The sequence below is a fragment of the Eubalaena glacialis genome, chromosome 4, assembly GCF_028564815.1.
Source record: "Eubalaena glacialis isolate mEubGla1 chromosome 4, mEubGla1.1.hap2.+ XY, whole genome shotgun sequence".
NCBI lineage: Eukaryota > Metazoa > Chordata > Mammalia > Artiodactyla > Balaenidae > Eubalaena > Eubalaena glacialis.
Window position 1 is genome coordinate 20,390,104 of NC_083719.1, and position 17,349 is coordinate 20,407,452.

Genomic DNA, 17,349 nt, shown 5'->3' on the forward strand with positions numbered 1-17,349 from the left:
CACAGTGTCAGTGTAAAAACACTAAATTCTGACCAATTCCCTTACATTTCAGAGCAAAACAAGAATTTATCTAAGCCCCTGGTACACCTACTCGTGCTTCAGCATGAACAACCTCTCCTGCTAATGAGATCTATATTTTAGTACCTGATCATAAACTACATGCTACTGACAGATTAATCGACCTGAGGGACACTTCTGGTTAGAGCACCTTCTTGCTCATAAGCCTTAAGTAATTCTCCTTAATATACATAATAAAGTCCAGACCTCTTAGCTAGTCATGCTCTTGCCTGACTATATCTTTCCTAATGTGTCTTTCTGTTAGTCACTTCCAGGAAAGATCTGCACCAAACTGGACTTTTTAAAGCCTTCTTGTCAAAAATTAATTTCTTATATCTCTATAGTTCACATACTATTTCCCTCACATAAAATTCTTCCCCCCCCCCACGACCCTCAAATAATCATAACACAATTTATCAAATCTGAGAAAATGGGTCTATTACGTGCTGAGTGTTTAGGGGGCTATGGCCCTCAAAATTCCTATGTTGAACCCCTAACTCCCATTCACTACCTCAAAATATGACTGTACTAGAAGATAACGTCTTTAGAGAGGTAATTAAGGTTAAATGAGAACATTAGGGTGAGCCCTAATCTAACATGACTAGTGTCCTAATTTGGACACAGACAGGCACAGAGGAAAGCCCATGTGAAGACAGGGAGAAGATGGCCATCTACAAGCCAATGAGAGGCCTCAGAAGAAACCACCTTGATCTTGGGCTTCCAGCTTCCAGAACTGTGAGAAAAGAAATGTCTATTGTTTAAACCATACAGTATGTGGTACGTTGTTATGGCAGCCCTAACAAACTAATACAGGCATCTATATCTGCTCAGTTTGAAAAGTCCTTTTCTAGGAGACATCATTAAGACTCAGTTTCTACCACACCCTGGTTAGTCACTTAATGCGTACTTTTTAATTCTTTTTGTACATTTTTTCTCTCCATTGATCTCTGGTAACACATTGTTGAATGCAACTCTCAATTCATTCCTTAGCTACTGTCTTGTTGGCTCTCTTTGCCTTTGCTATTTCTTCTGCTAGAAACAGCTGTTCCTAGATATTCAGATGGCTCATTCACTTTCTTCCTTCAGGTGACTGCTCAACTCTGACCCCTCAGAAACTTTCACCAATAACCTTACTGAAAACAACTTTATTGAGAAGACCACTCCCAATCACTCTTCATATCCCTTGCCACTGTTAGGCATTATATTATTTACTTGTTTATTTGTATGTACCATAAGGATGTTGTATTGATACAAGACAGGGACGACCTTGTATTTTTTCACCTTTATATTCCCATTGTATTTCTTTGAATGTAGCAGCCTCTACATACTTATTCTTATGTTGGATAACTGAGAAGCTTCCTAACTCGTCTACCAGGTGCTATTCTTGGCCAAATCCACTCAAATCTCAGCTATTCTCAGTACACATTGCATCCATATTATCCCTTTGAAAACAATAATTTAATCAATAATTATTCAGAACTTCAAAACCATTTGATAGCTCTCTTTGTACTTAAAATAAAACATACATAGGCTGGCCCGCCACAGATTGGCTCCTTTTTCTTGTCATTCCCTCCCTTAATCAATAGTCTCCATAACACTCCTTTAGGTTTAGGTCTCCTTTAGGTTTTTAAAATATGCTTTTCTTCTTCAATTTAATACACTTTTCTCCCTCATGAAAGATTTTCTACACAATGCATTGCCTGGCAACCTCTAGCTCTTCCTTTTGATATACATTTATTTTCACTATGCTTCTACCACAGAACACCATCAACTCTAGCCTACTTACTTCAACAACTTTCTTTTAAATATTAAATGTTAGAGAAGTAGCATCTCAATGAATTGATTTACTACACTGGAGCCGAAGTAGCCTTTCTAAAAGACAGAAATGATTTAACTTCTCTACTGAAAGCACTTTTTATTGATGTTAGGATAAATTCTTAATTTCTTCATTTGGTTTATAATGTCTTATAAAATCTGGGTTTTAAAAAAAATCTTCAGTACCATGCTTATCTATTCTCAAACCTAGAGTATATGTGGAATACAGCCAAAAATAATTTTTTTCAATAAATGATCAGTCAACCAGACTAGAAACATTATAAATACATGGAATATTTAACAAAATAAATCAAGTAATATGGATGTTTTGACTGACATTTATATATATAAAACCTGCATGCACCATCTAGAGAATATAGATTCTTTTCAAGCAGGCATGAAACATTGAACCCAATTTGATCAAGTATTAAGTTATTAGACAAGTTTGAATACATTTTAATAAATCAGTATCTACTAAATTCTCTGACCAGTATACAATTAAGATAGAGGTTAAAACAAAAAAGATAATCCCCCAAATACTCATATTCTTGAAAATTTAGAAGAATGAAGAATAACTTCTATGCAACTGATGGTTCAAATAAAATACAAATTGGGAGACAAAAAAATTGAAAAAGAAATTAAAAGAAACTCAAATATGTGGTGAAGAGAAAATGATTCTACTTAAAGAAGGTAACTTACAACTTTATGTGCAAAGTCTTCTGGAGAAAAGAAAAATGAGGACTGTTTTCCAACTCATTATGTGAGATCAGTACTATATGCCCCTGATACCAAAACCAGACAAGAAAAGTCCAGTGGTTATATAGTGTGGGTTAAAACTCAAGCTGCACCATACCTGACTGTATAATATTTAGCAAGTTCATTTTTAATTTTTAATTCATAATCTCCTATATAGTATAAAGCTTAGTATGTGAGAGACACTATTCTAATCACTTTACTATTAACTAAATTCCAGACTTTGTTTTAACTTCACCAGCTATTCCATTAAAGTCTTTTCAGAGATCTTACTTTGTATTTAGTTGTCATGCCTATTTATTTTCCTCCAATCTGTGAGAGTTCTTCAGTATTTCCTTGCTTCCTATGACCTTGACACCTTTAAAGAATACTGGTCAGTTATATTATAAAAATTCTTTAAAATTAGGTCTGTCTCATATTTTCTCATGATTAGATCGAGGTCATGCATTTCTTTTTTTTTTGTCAAGGATATCATAAGAGTGATCTCTTTTTAGTGTAGCATTGGATGCAAATATGTCTTATGACTGATGATATTAACCTTGATCTCTTGGCTAAGAAGGTGTTTCTACCAGTCTTTTTCATTTGTTAAGTAAATATTTTTTCTTTATAATTAGTATATATCTTGGGAAATATACTTCAAGATTATGCAAATATCCTGTTTTTCCTCAAAAGTCTGCTCATTAATTTTATAATCAATCAATGATCTTCCTTGCAATAATTAATGGTGCAATTATTCTAATGCACCATTAATGGTGATCTTCTATTTTCTTCATTATTTCCACATATATTATTTGGAATTCTTCTATAAGGAAAAGCTGCCCTTTCTCCCTTACTTATTTATTTATATCAGTAAGGACATTTATTTTATTCTATGTGTTATAATCTAATAATATGGCTATTTATTATTTTGTGCAAGTTCTTACAGGCTTGGTCATTGGGTGATCTTCTAGGTTGGCTCTGGTGTCTTTTCAACATGCCTCCATCATTCATTTACTTTTTTTGGGGGGGAAGTACTTCCTTAATTCCCAGCATCACAAAATGTTATGGGTTCATCTTATATGGGTTCATCTTCCCTGCCCAAGCCCTGAAATCAACCATGTCTCCAAGTGAGTCCTGACTTCTTTTAGTGAAAAAGAACCATAATTTTTTTAATATAGTGTAGTATTCAAAATTTTAGTAAATGGAGCAACTCTTCTTTCATAACATGCAAATATGTCAAAAAAGGCAAAAGGGGGGCTTCCCTGGTGGCGCAGTGGTTGAGAATCTGCCTGCCAATGCAGGGGACACGGGTTCGAGCCCTGGTCTGGGAAGATCCCACATGCCGCGGAGCAACTAGGCCCGTGATCCACAATTACTGAGCCTGCGCGTCTGAAGCCTGTGCTCCGCAACAACAGAGGCTGCGATAATGAGAGGCCCGCGCACCGCGATGAAGAGTGGCCCCCACTTACCACAACTAGAGAAAGCCCTCGCACAGAAACGAAGACCCAACACAGCCATAAATAAATAAATAAATAAATAAATAAAATTAAAAAAAAAAAAGGCAAAAGGAAGCTATTTGTATTTGAAATGTAAGTCTAATTATGTTTTTGATATAAAAATTTAAATAACAGTAAGTTATTGCCTGTTAACATATTAGTTGATCTTTGTTTTAGAAATAAAATATCTGTACACTTCAAAAGGAATTTAGAGTGTTATGATTTAAAATATTAGTATTTAAGGCTTTTCAGCATAAGAGAAAACCCTGTAGTACAATAGAATAAAAATACTTAAATAGAAACACTGTAATATTAGAACTGAATACACAAATCTTTATTTATAAATTTATACTTGTAAAGTAGTTGCACATTTTTGTTTTAATCATAGTCACTGAAAAAGGCCTAGAATTCCATTCCACTAGAAAAAAACAAAACCCTAATGGCCAAACACTGGTCACTAATACAGTGATTTTCTATAATATAAACAAATTCTTTTGGAGATTTACTGTCTGAGGAATAGAAAGGAAAGTGAGATTAGAATTCCTTGAGATAGAAATTAAATGAGGTATCAGACATTACTGGGATCATAGAAAAGTACAAAGAACCCAATCAACTTGCTTCTACTGTACAGTATTTTGAAAATTTGATCCTTGATAAGTAAATAATTATTTAGTTGATTAAAGCACATAAAATCAGATTAGGTTTCTGGAAATGTAAGTTAGTGAATTCAGTTGAACTTTTTAGCTGAAAAACAATACGTGGATCACAGAGATAGAGATACACATTTGAAGGAGTTAAAAAAGTATAAGCTCCAAATTGAATGGAAAATGAGAACCTAGAGAAGTAAGTAGAAAACTGAAGCCCACTTTTGGTCTGAAGATATTTGCCATTTTCAAAAATTGATCCTTATTTTTATGGCCTCTTGAAGCAAGAAGAATAAATATCAAACTCCAAGCTATCTGCAGGGTAGTTACACAACAGCAAATAGTCTCCACAATAAGTGTTTTGCGTTCAGTGGAAGGGTGATCTAGACACAAGCCACCCTTTATGACATTTTGCATTCATTGTGTGGGTTTGGATGATCCTGAAGAGCTAAATTTTTACAGATATAAGCAACTTTAGCCACTAGGGGAGAAAGATGATAATGTGGCCTTCACAACACAAGGGGTGAAGGCTCACAAGGCAGGCTACAATTATTTGGCCAAAAAGTTCGTTCAGGTTTTTCCCTAAGATCTTACAGAAAAACCCAAACGAAATTTCTGGCCAATCCAATACTTCATGGAGAATCTATGTGGACAAGAAAACCACTGAGATTATGTTACTGGGAGGACCCTTCCTCGCTACCTCTCCTCATACCTTTCTCCCTCACGTGCCTTTTCCAAAAGTGAGAGACATTAATAGCCCTGGAAAGATGTATTACATAGCTCAATGAAAATACAGTTGTAAATACTTGGCTCATAAAGCCACAAAGAAAGAAAAATGATGGAGTCAGGTGCCATAAGATATAGAACAACATGCCAAATGCCTGTTGGAGTATACACACACACGCGTGCACACACACACACACACACATATACATACATACAAATGTATGCATATAAGCTAGTAGAAAATTTAGTCAAGGGTGTAAATGGAAAAGAGTTTACAGTAGAATAAACAAGAAAGACAAATAAACATAGAGAAATATACTGGATCTTAATCAAGCAATGCAAATTAAATTAAGGACATGATGTAATATCGTTTTACACCTACTAAACTAACAAAAATAAAGTCTGACAAAACCAAATGTAAAAAGTATGTGGTCTAAGAGGAACTATTATGCAGAGCTGATTGGTGTTAAATTTGACACAATGATTTTGGGAAATTTTCATTTCCTGGGTTACTATAACAAAGTACCAAAATCTAGGTGGCTTTAAACAGTAGAAATTTACTGTCTTACAGTTTTGAAGGCTAGAAGTCTGAAATCTAGGTATCTGGCAGGGCCATTCTCTCCTTGACAGCTCTAGAGAAGATCTTTCTTTCCCTTTTCTAGGTTCTAGTGTTTGCCAGCAATCCTTAGCATTCCTTGACTTGTAGATGCATCATTCCAGTTATATAGCCATCTTTTCCCTGTATGTTCACATTGTATTCCCTTAGTGCGTGTCTCTCTGTGTATCCAAATTGCCCCTTTTTTTAAGGATATCAGTCATATTGGAAAAGGGTCCCAACCCTAATGATCTCCTTTTAACTTGATCACCTATAAAAACCCTATTTCCACATAAGGTCACATTCTGAAATACTGTGGATTAGGACTTAAAAGTATATTTTTAGGGGACTCAATTCAACCCATAACAGGATTATATGTTGTGATGTTAAATATTAGCATAAATAAAATCCAGCAATGTGCATGAGGAAAATAGCTGCAGAAATGCCATCATTTGTAAAGTTATGTAAAGTTAAACACGCAATTATTGTTTGTAAAGTTAAAAAAAAAAAAAAGAGGAAGGGAACCAAATGTCAAACAGCATGAGAATAGGTAAATAAATTGTTACATTATCAGACATCCCAATGTAATACAAAATTGAAAACCATGAGCTATAGTTACATCAGAAAAAATGTGGATGAATCTTAGTTGCATCATATTAAGTGGAAAAAGGCAAATTTCAGAAAATTATATATGGTGTGATACTATTTTTATAAACCATAAACAGGAACTCAACAATATTTTGTTTAGAAAAACATAAATACTATGTATATATATTTATATATGTGAATAATCTCTCTCGAAAATGTACATATATGAGCACAAAATTCAAGGATCATGCATGTGAATGCAAACTATTTTTAAAGTCCTTGTAATGCATTAAAGTGGTGCTACTTATATTCTCTTGTAGTTATTACATACTGCATGAAAATGTAAAACAAACAAGCAAACCCATATACATCATAAATAATTGTCAAATTAAGCATTGCTTAAAAGTGTTGTTAGTGTTCCTGGTACTTGATGGAAGTAAACATCTTCTATTTAAAATTCAACTTCAGGAGGAACCCTCTAAGATGGCAGTGTGGGAAGACGCCGAGTTAGCATCTCCTCCCAACTAGGGCACCTGCCAGCTGCTGGTGGGGGACCCTGAAGCCCAAGGGGACAGGAGGAACCACCAAGTGAACTGGTAAGACGTGGAGGACTGAGCGGGGAGGAGAGGTGGAGGTCAGACAGGATCAATGCCCCTGAGACCAGGGACATCAGGAGAGGCAGGTGGGAGGGGCCCTCTGGGAGGAGCGGGAGAGGAGCAGAGGGCATTTGCCCTGCCCACTCGAGCCCAGGAAGCCTGCTGGGCTCCCAGGTGAGGTCCCCTGCCCTCTGAGACAGGGGTGGGGGGCACACCTGGGCCCCTTCTGTTCCTTGAGCCTAAGCTCCACCTCCCACAGCCCCCAGGGCCTTTTCCAGCTTGTGGGTCCTAAGCATAGGCCCCACCCACTGCCCAAACCTCACCCTTGCTTAGGCCCCATGCTCCACAGTCAAGGCCTCCCACCTACTTATTTTTTTTCTTTTCCCTCCTCCTCTTTTTTACTATTGTGGTACTGTTGTACCTTCCAGTTGTTGTTTCATCTATATTTTTATTTTTATATTCTTTCTAACATATCTGTTAGTTTCCTAGTCTAATTTTATTTTTTACATTGTTATTGTTCTCTTTTTTTTTTTTTTGCCACCCCACATCGCTTGCGGGATCTTGGTTCATAAGCCAGGGGTCGGGCCAAAGCTCCTGCAGTAGGAGCTCTGAGTCTGAACCACTGGACTAACAGAGAACCTCAGACCACAGGGAATATTCATCGGCGTGAGGTCTCATGGTGGTCCTCATCTCAGTACCATGACCCAGCTCTACCCAACAGCCAACAAACTCCAGTGTTGGAAGCCTCAGACCAAACAACCAGTAAGACAGGAACACATCCCACTCGTAAAAAAAAAAAAAAAAATGACATGGCAAAAAAGTATGTCACAGATGAAGAAGCAAGGTAAAACCTACAAGACTAAATAAATGAAGAGGAAATAGGCAATCTACTTGAAAAAGAATTCAGAGTAATGATAGTAAAGATGATCCAGAATCTCGGAAATAGAATGGAGGCGTGGATTGAGAAAATACAACAAATGTCTAACAAAGATCAAGAAGAAATAAACAACAAATAGAGATGAACAACACAATAACTGAAATGAAAAATACAGTAGAAGGAATCAATAACAGAATAACTGAGGCAGAAGAACGAATAAGTGAGCTGGAAGACAAAATGATGGAAATAACTGCTGAGGAGCAGAATAAAGAAAAAAGAATGGAAAGAATTGAAGATAATCTCAGAGACCTCTGGGACAACACTAAACGCACCAACATTTGAATTATAGGGGTCCCAGAAGAAGAAGAGGGAAAGAAAGGATCTGAGAAAATATTTGAAGAGATTATAGTTGAAAACTTCCCTAATATGGGAAAGGAAATAGTCACCCAAGTCCAGTAAGCACAGGGAGTCCCAAACAGGATAAACCCTAGGAAAAACACACCAAGACACATATTAATCAAACTAACAAAAATTAATTACAAAAGAAAATATTAAAAGCAGCAAGGGAAAAACAAAAAATAACATACAAAGGAATCCCCATAAGGTTATCAGCTGATTTTTCAGCAGAAACTCTGCAGGCCAGAAGGGAGTGGCAGGATAAAGTGATGAAAGAGAAAAACCTACAACCAAGATTACTCTACCCAGCAAGGATATCATTCAGATTTGACAGAGAAATCAAAAGATTTTCAGACAAGCAAAAGCTAAGAGAATTCAGCACCATCAAACCGGCTTTACAACAAATGCTAAAGAAACTTCTCTAGGCAGGAAACACAAGAGAAGAAAAAGACCCCCAAAACAAACCCAAGGCAATTAAGAAAATGGTTAATAGGAACATACATATCAATAATAACCATGAATGTAAATGGATTAAATGTCCCAACCAAAAGACACAGACTGGCTGAATGGATACAGAAACAAGACCCATATATATGCTGTCTACAAGAGACCCACTTCAGACCTAGGGACACATACAGACTGAAAGTGAATGTATGGAAAAAGATTCCAGGCAAATGGAAATCAAAAGAAAGCTGGAGTAGCAATACTCATGTCAGATAAAATAGACGTTAAAATAAAGACTGTTACAAGAGATAAGGAGGGACACTACATAATGATCAAAGGATCAATCCAAGAAGAAGATATAACAATTATAAATATTTATGCACCCAACATAGGAGCACCTCAATACATAAAGCAAGTGCTAACAACCATGAAAGGAGAAATCGACAGCAACACAATAATAGTAGAGGACTTTAACACCCCACTTACACCAATGGACAGATCATCCAAACAGAAAATAAATAAGGAAACACAAGCTTTAAATGATACAATAGACCAGATAGATTTAATTGATATTTATAGAACATTCCACCCAAAAGTGGCAGAATACACTTTCTTCTCAAGTGCACATGGAACATTCTCCAGGACAGATCACATCTTGGGTCACAATCAAGCCTTGGAAAATTTAAGAAAATTGAAATTGTATCAAGCATCTTTTCTGACCACAATGCTATGAGATTGGAAATCAATTACAGTAAAAAAACTGTAGAAAACCCCACAAATATATGGAAGCTAAACAGTGCGCTACTAAATAACCAAGAGATCACTGCAGAAATCAAAGAAGAAATAAAAAAATACATAGAAACACTTGACAACGAAAACACAACAACCCAAAACTTATGGGACTCAGGAAAAGCAGTTCTAAGAGGGTAGTTTGTAGCAATTCAATCTCACATCAAGAAACAAGAAAAATCTCAAATAAACAATCTAACCCTAACTTAAAACAACTAGAGAAAGAGGAACAAAGAAATCCCAAAGTCAGTCAGTAGAAGGAAAGAAATCATAAATGTCAGAGCAGAAATAAATGAAATAGAAATGAAGAAAAAACAATAGCAAAGATCAATAAAATTAAAAGCTGGTTCTTTGAGAAGATAAACAAAATTGATAAACTCTTATTCAGACTCATCAAGAAAAAAAGGGAGAGAATGCAAATCAATAAAATTAGAAGTGAAAAAGGAGAAATCACAACTGACACCACAGAAATGCAAAGGATTATAGGAGACTACTACAAACAACTATATGCCAATAAAATGGACAGTCATGAAGAAGTGGACAAATTCTTGGAAAGGTACAATTTTCCAAGACTGAACCAGGAAGAATTAGAAAATATAAACAGATTTATCACAAGTAATGAAATTGAAACTGTGATTAAAATCTTCTAACAAACAAAAGTCCAGGACCAGATGGCTTCACAGGTGAATTCTATCAAATATTTAGAGAAGATCTAACACCAATCCTTCTCAAACTCTTCCAAAAAATTGCAGAGGGAGAAGCACTCCCAAATTCATTCTACAAAGCCACCATCACCCTGATCCCAAAACCAGAAAAAGAATAACAAAAAAGAAAATTTAGACCAATATCACTGATGAACATAGATGCAAAAATCCTCAACAAAATACTAGCAAACAGAATCCAATAACACATTAAAAGGATCATACACCATGATCAAGTGGGATTTATCCCAGGGATGCAAGGATTCTTCAATATATGCAAATCAATAAATGTGATACACCACATTAACAAATTAAGGAATAAAAACCATATGATCATCTCAATAGATGCAGAAAAAGCTTTTGACAAAATTGAACACCAATTTATGATAAAAACTCTCCAGAATATGGGCCTAGAGGGAACCTGCCTCAACAGAATAAAGGCCATATATTTCAAACCCACAGCAAGCATCATACTCAATGGTGAAAAACTGAAAGCATTTCTACTAAGATCAGGAAGAAGACAAGGATGTCCACTCTTGCCACTCTTATTCAACATAGTTTTTGAAGTCCTAGCCACAGCAATCAGAGAAGAAAAAGAAATAAAAGGAATACAAATTGGAAAAGAAGAAGTAAAACTGTCACTCTTTGCGGATGACATGATACTATACATAGAAAATCCTAAAGATGCCACCAGAAAACTACTAGAACTAATCAATGAATTTGGTAAGGTTGCAGGATACAAAATTAATGCACAGAAATCTCTGGCATTCCTGTACACCAACAATGAAAAATCAGAAAGAGAAATTAAGGAAACACTCCCATTTACCATTGCAACAAAAAGAATAAAATACCTAGGAATAAACCTGCCTAAGGAGGTGAAAGACTTGTACTCAGGAAACTATAAAACACTGATGAAAGAAATCAAAGATGACATAGCAGATGGAGAAATATACCATGTTCTTGGATTGGAAGAATCAATATTGCAAAAATGACTATGCTACCCAAAGAAATCTACAGATTCAGTGCAATCCCTATCAAACTACCAATGGCATTCTTCACAGAATTAGAACAAAAAATTTTACAATTCGTATGGAAACACAAAAGACCCCGAATAGCCAAAGCAATATTGAGAAAGAAAAATGGAGTTGGAGGAATCAGGCTCCCTGACTTCAAACTATACAGTATTCAAGACAGGATGGTACTGGCACAAAAACAGAAATATAGATCAATGGTACAGGATAGAATGCCCAGAGATAAACCCATGCACACATGGTCACCTAATTTATGACAAAGGAGGCAAGAACATACAACGGAGAAAAGACAGCCTTTTCAATAAGTGGTGCTGGGAAAACTGGACAGCTACATGTAAAAGAATTAAATTAGAACACTCCCTAACACCATACACAAAAATAAACTCAAAATGGATTAAAGACCTAAATGTAAGACCAGACACTATAGAACTCTTTGAGGAAAACATAGCAAAAACACTCTTTGACATAAACCACAGCAAGATCTTTTCTGACCCACCTCCTAGAGTAAGGAAAACAAAAACAAAAATAAACAAATGGGACTTAATTAAACTTAAAAGCTTTTGCACAGCAAAGGAAACCATAAACAAGACAAAAAGACAACCCTCAGAATGGGAGAAAATATTTGCAAATGAAATAACGGACAAAGGATTAATCTCCAAAATATACAAACAGCTCATGGAGCTCAATATCAAAAAAACAAACAACCCAATTAAAAAATGGGCGGAAGACCTAAATAGACATTTCACCAAAGAAGACATACAGATGGCCAAGAAGCACATGAAAAGATGCTCAATGTCACTGATTTTTAGAGAAATGCAAATCAAATCTACAATGAGGTATCACCTCGTGCCAGTCCGAATGGCCATTATCGAAATATCTAGAAAGAATAAATGCTGGAAAGTGTGTGGTGAAAAGGGAACCCTCCTGCACTGCTGGTGGGAATGTAAATTGATACAACCACTATGGAAAATAGCATGGATGTTCCTTAAAAAACAAAAATAGAACTACCATATGACACAGCAATCCCACTACTGGGCATATACCCTGAGAAAACCATAATTCAAAAAGAGTCATGTACCACCTTGTTCACTGCAGCTCTTTTTACAATAGCCAGGACATGGAACCAACCTAAATGTCCACCAACAGATGAATGGATAAAGAAGATGTGGCATATATATAATAGAATATTACTCAGCCATAAAAAGATACAAAATGGAGTTATTTGTAGTGAGGTGGATGGACCTAGAGCCTATCATACAGAGTGAAGTAAGTCAGAAAGAGAAAAACAAATACCGTATACTAATGCATATATATGGAATCTAAAAAAAAAAAAAAAAGTATTGATGAACCTAGTTGCAGGGCAGGAATAAAAATGTAGACGTAGAGAATGGACTTGAGGACACGGTGCGGGAGGGGGAACCTGGGGCAAGGTGAGAGTAGCATCGACATATATCCACTATTGAATGTAAAATAGTTAGCTAGTGGGAAGCAGCAGCAGAGCACAGGGAGATCAGCTCGGTGCTTTGCGATGACCTAGAGGGGTGGGATAGGGAGGATGGGAGGGAGGCTCAAGAGGAAGGGGATATGGGGACATGTGTATGCATATGGCTGATTCGCTTTGTTGTGCAACAGAAACTAACACAGTATTGTGAAGCAATTATACTCCAATAAAGATTTATTAAAAAATATAAAGTAAAATTCAACTTCAGGTCTCACAAATTTCAATGATTATTAATTAAAAAACATATATATACATAATAACAACAAAAGGAAACATAAGTGAGTGTCAGCAGGAAAACAAAAACAAAACATTGAAAAGCAACAGTAAAATAAAATTCAAAAGCACAAAACAAAACAAATTAAACACTTTAGCTGAATCATATCAACAAAACAACTAATGTGGAGTCATCACATGAAGAATATTTTTAAAATATATTCATTATGTTTTAAGGAGTAAAAGTTATAATATCTTTACTAGACAATGAAAAGTGGCTGGCTATATTGTTATGAAGCCAAATACAAAACATAGATATTAACAATATAATAGTTGAAGTCAAAACAGTTAAAAAATAATGGATGGGTTAAACAGAAAATTAAAATCACCAAAGGACAGAATTGGTGAGCTAGAGGACAATGGAAGGAAGTACACACAATTAAAAATTAATATATAATTGTGTGGTTGGAAAAAATAAAAGGCACGGATCAAAATGTCAATGGACCTTTCAAGGTAACCTCTGATCCTAGAAAGATATTGAGCAATGTCATCAAAATTTGATGATAAAGTTATTTTGAACCTCGAATATTCACTATAGGCACCATATTAATCAAGTATGATAGCCCAATAAAGATAATTTTAGACTCAGCAAATTTCTCTGCCTTTGGGCTTTTTAAAAGAAACTAATGAATGTATTTCAGGAAAATAATGGGCTAAATCAAGATACAGGAACACAGGAGATCTACAGAGCTACGTATCCAAGTTACAAAAGTGAAAAAGAAATGTCTGGGATGGCAGATTTTCTTGAGCTATAGAGATTAGCCAGCCCATACTGGAAGGGGAATACTGAGGAATCTAGGTTTGCAACTCTGAATGTTGCTAAAATGAAGCTAAGTGCTATAGGGTTTTTCACTAACAAATTTTGAACAGCTGTACCCACTGCACATCTAAAGCACAAACCTGTAACATCTCGGAAAATACAACTTTGCTAAAGAGGATCTTTAATAGTCAGTAGTTGAAATCATTACATGGGAAATAAAATGTCTGGCTTTTTTCCTCTAAGACTTTTGAGAGCCAGTGTATGCTTTTGTATACATTTTTGGACTAAAGATCAAACTTTTACAGGTAATAGTATAGTACTTTGAAAAGTGTATTTTAAAAATTATAGAGCTTTTTTTTAAGACAGTTAAAAGGTTCTTAAATATATTTAGTGCTTCAGTGAGAATGCTGTTGGAACAGAAAGACAGAGAGGAAGGCTGAGAATGGTGGATATTAAAGAAATTTCATAACAATTAAATTTGCTAAGAAAACCAATAGAGAAATTTTAAAAAGTGTTATCATAATTATATTAAGGGGAGCATAGACTGAGATGCTACCGAACTCCATTTTCATGAATAATGAAAAGAAGTCAAAAGGTAATGTAAAAAATATTTTTAAAATAACAGGAAAATATTACTTAAAGAATTACAGCTTAACCTAGATGAACTAAAAAGAGTAACAGTTTAAAGTTGTTTTCTGTGATGATTAGAGCTATGGGTGAGGAAGAATGGAATGGGTGGCTTATTTTTCATTTAAAAATTTTATCTATGAATTTAATACTTTGAAGCAAATTATTTTTATTTTTATTTTTATTTTTGGCCAGGGTACACAGCACATGGGATCTTAGTTTGCTGACTAGGGACTGAACCCACGCCCTCGGCAGTGAAAGCACCGAGTCCTAACCACTGGACCACCAGGGAATTCCCTGAAGCAAATTATTTTTTAAAACATTAAATAGAAAATTGACCTGATATTATCGGAGATTATCAGGTTATGGTAAAAAGTTTCTGTATCATGGATCTTTTTACCATGCAGAGAGAGAGAACAAAAGAAAAAAACCAGTTTTTTGGTTTCATTAATTTTACTGTCACATAGATTTCACTGGGAGTATTCTCTGGGAATTTGTTCTCCCACTTTTTATTTTTAGCTTGGACTTTTTTTGAGATTGCTTGGATTTCTAGGCACAGGCTTAGATTCTGAAAATCTGTCTGCTTTGAAATTGTCATAATAGTTCTGGTCAAGGATCCAAAATCACTTATTACTTCATTTTATTTCTTGGTTGGTGCAGAGACGATCTCCTTCACAAAGTTTATTTCATTTTGATGACAGTAAGCATTATCCATGTTAATTTTCAGTACTTTCTGAGGTTTACCAGGGAAGTGATCATGTTCCATTGATTCATATTATAATAAGCCTAAATCATTTTATATATAAGGGATACACACACCCACACACATAGTGAGTGTGTGTATATACATGCACAAAAGTATATTTATTTATCCTTGAAATACTAATAAAAGTGTTTTCAAGGAGTTCCATACTTTGCAGAAAAGCAATGATTAAGACTGAGGTCATTCATCAAAAATAGCATAGATCTAGCTCTTCTGTTAAATAATTCAGATAGCTATATTAAAGGTATATATGTTGTATACACATATAGAACACACACATTCATGATCGTTTTGATTATATGGTAACTTTAGTAATTAAGTCATTCAATAAATATTTATTCAGTGCCCAAGATAGATAATTGGATAATGCTTTCTCTGGAATTGCGTTTATGCTCAGAAACCTATTCAGGGACGAGATTTATTGGGTTTACTTCAAAGTTTAAAAAGTGCATTTCTATATTTTAAAGGTAAGAAAGAGCTATTCATTCATACTTTTAAATGTTTTTCCAAGACTCATCTGTTGAACACAAGTATCTTAGTTTGTCAAGCAAACTGAAATTGCTTTAATTAAGAGCATGCAAGGGTGTTGACCGTGTAGGGGGTCCAGAAAGGAGACAGATTGTACTGCACACACTGACAAAGGCAAAGTAGCACCTGTCACCCATCGTACGTTTCATGTTTCCTTCAAGACATCTATTTGCATGCTCCTTATTTTTTATCTTACAGTTGATGAAGCTTTAATTATGTGGTACGCTTTCCTATCAATTCCAATTTATAGTTGTTTTAAATTCATTCCCAGGTGTCTGATTGAATCATTTGCTTCTCTTTTAATGTTTAGGGCAGATAAATATTTCTTCCCAGTGAGTATGTTCTTGGTTTGGTTATCGACTTAAGTGCGAGGCACAAATGCAAGGAGGAGAAAGGTAATCGCCATTTCCATATCACCTATGAAAAATTGTATTTAGAAATAAAAATCTAAATGGTAATACCGCAAAGAATACTTCCTAAGGACTGGCCAAAAGATAAGGCTACTTAATTAAGTGTATTCTGAGACTATTAACGACCTCACATAACATCTAAATTTTCATTGTTAAAGACTTAAAACAATTTTAATGCATTTCTGTTTTGTTTTTTTCGTTTGTTTTTTTCATTCAAGATTAAGTATTCCAGGTCACTTTTTCCACCAAAAATTTGATCAATAGGACCTTTGCACTTGAGTATTAAAAACACTGCAGATTTGTGTACTGGAAACAGAAGTAACTGACAGCTCAATGTAAGATACTTTGGAGGAAAGGCATAAGATGGGCACAGTAAGAGATGTGACAGCGTGACTTCCTCAGGAACAACAAAATAGATGCCAGAAAACAAATGGGAGAGCGAAGAGGGCAAACATAGCTTTGGAAGCTTGGCAACAGACAGCTGCCGTTTTGTTTTGTTGATAAAAACCAGTAAGTTTCCAAGAAATACAATTTGACTCTTTCCTTTGTTCCCTGCCCTTGTTTCTATTCACATTTACATTAACTCTCTACTTTTCCAGAGTTGTGAGAAAAAAGCACCACATATGTGAATCAACAAAATAATTTAACATTAGTTTAATTTTTTTATTTGCTTTGTGTGTAATCTTATTGTCACATCTCTTCGCTGCATAATAATCTCAAACAACACTTGCTCTAAGAAAAATGACACAATTATGCACATTTATAAACCATTCCATTGTATAATGCTTAAAAGATGTTTTTTAATGAGCTTAACAGGAAGAAATTAAAAATAAGATAAAGCTCCTGAGAGGAAACTGCAGAGCAGTTAAGGAAATTATGCAATGCTAAATGGGCATTTAGGAAAAGGAGTGGAGAGCTGAAAGTCACACCAGAGACTGACAGAGGATTGAGGGTTTGGAATTGAAGACCCCCACCAGAGGAAAGGCAGAAACCTATTCTG

General features: G+C 35.2%; 1 protein-coding gene across 2 annotated transcripts in view; it reads right to left on the bottom strand.

The window, feature by feature from the left end:
* The window catches only part of LOC133089603 (cadherin-10), a 118,446-nt gene that overhangs the window by 25,224 nt on the left and 75,873 nt on the right, over positions 1 to 17,349 (bottom strand). The gene's annotated exons all lie outside the window — the stretch shown is intronic.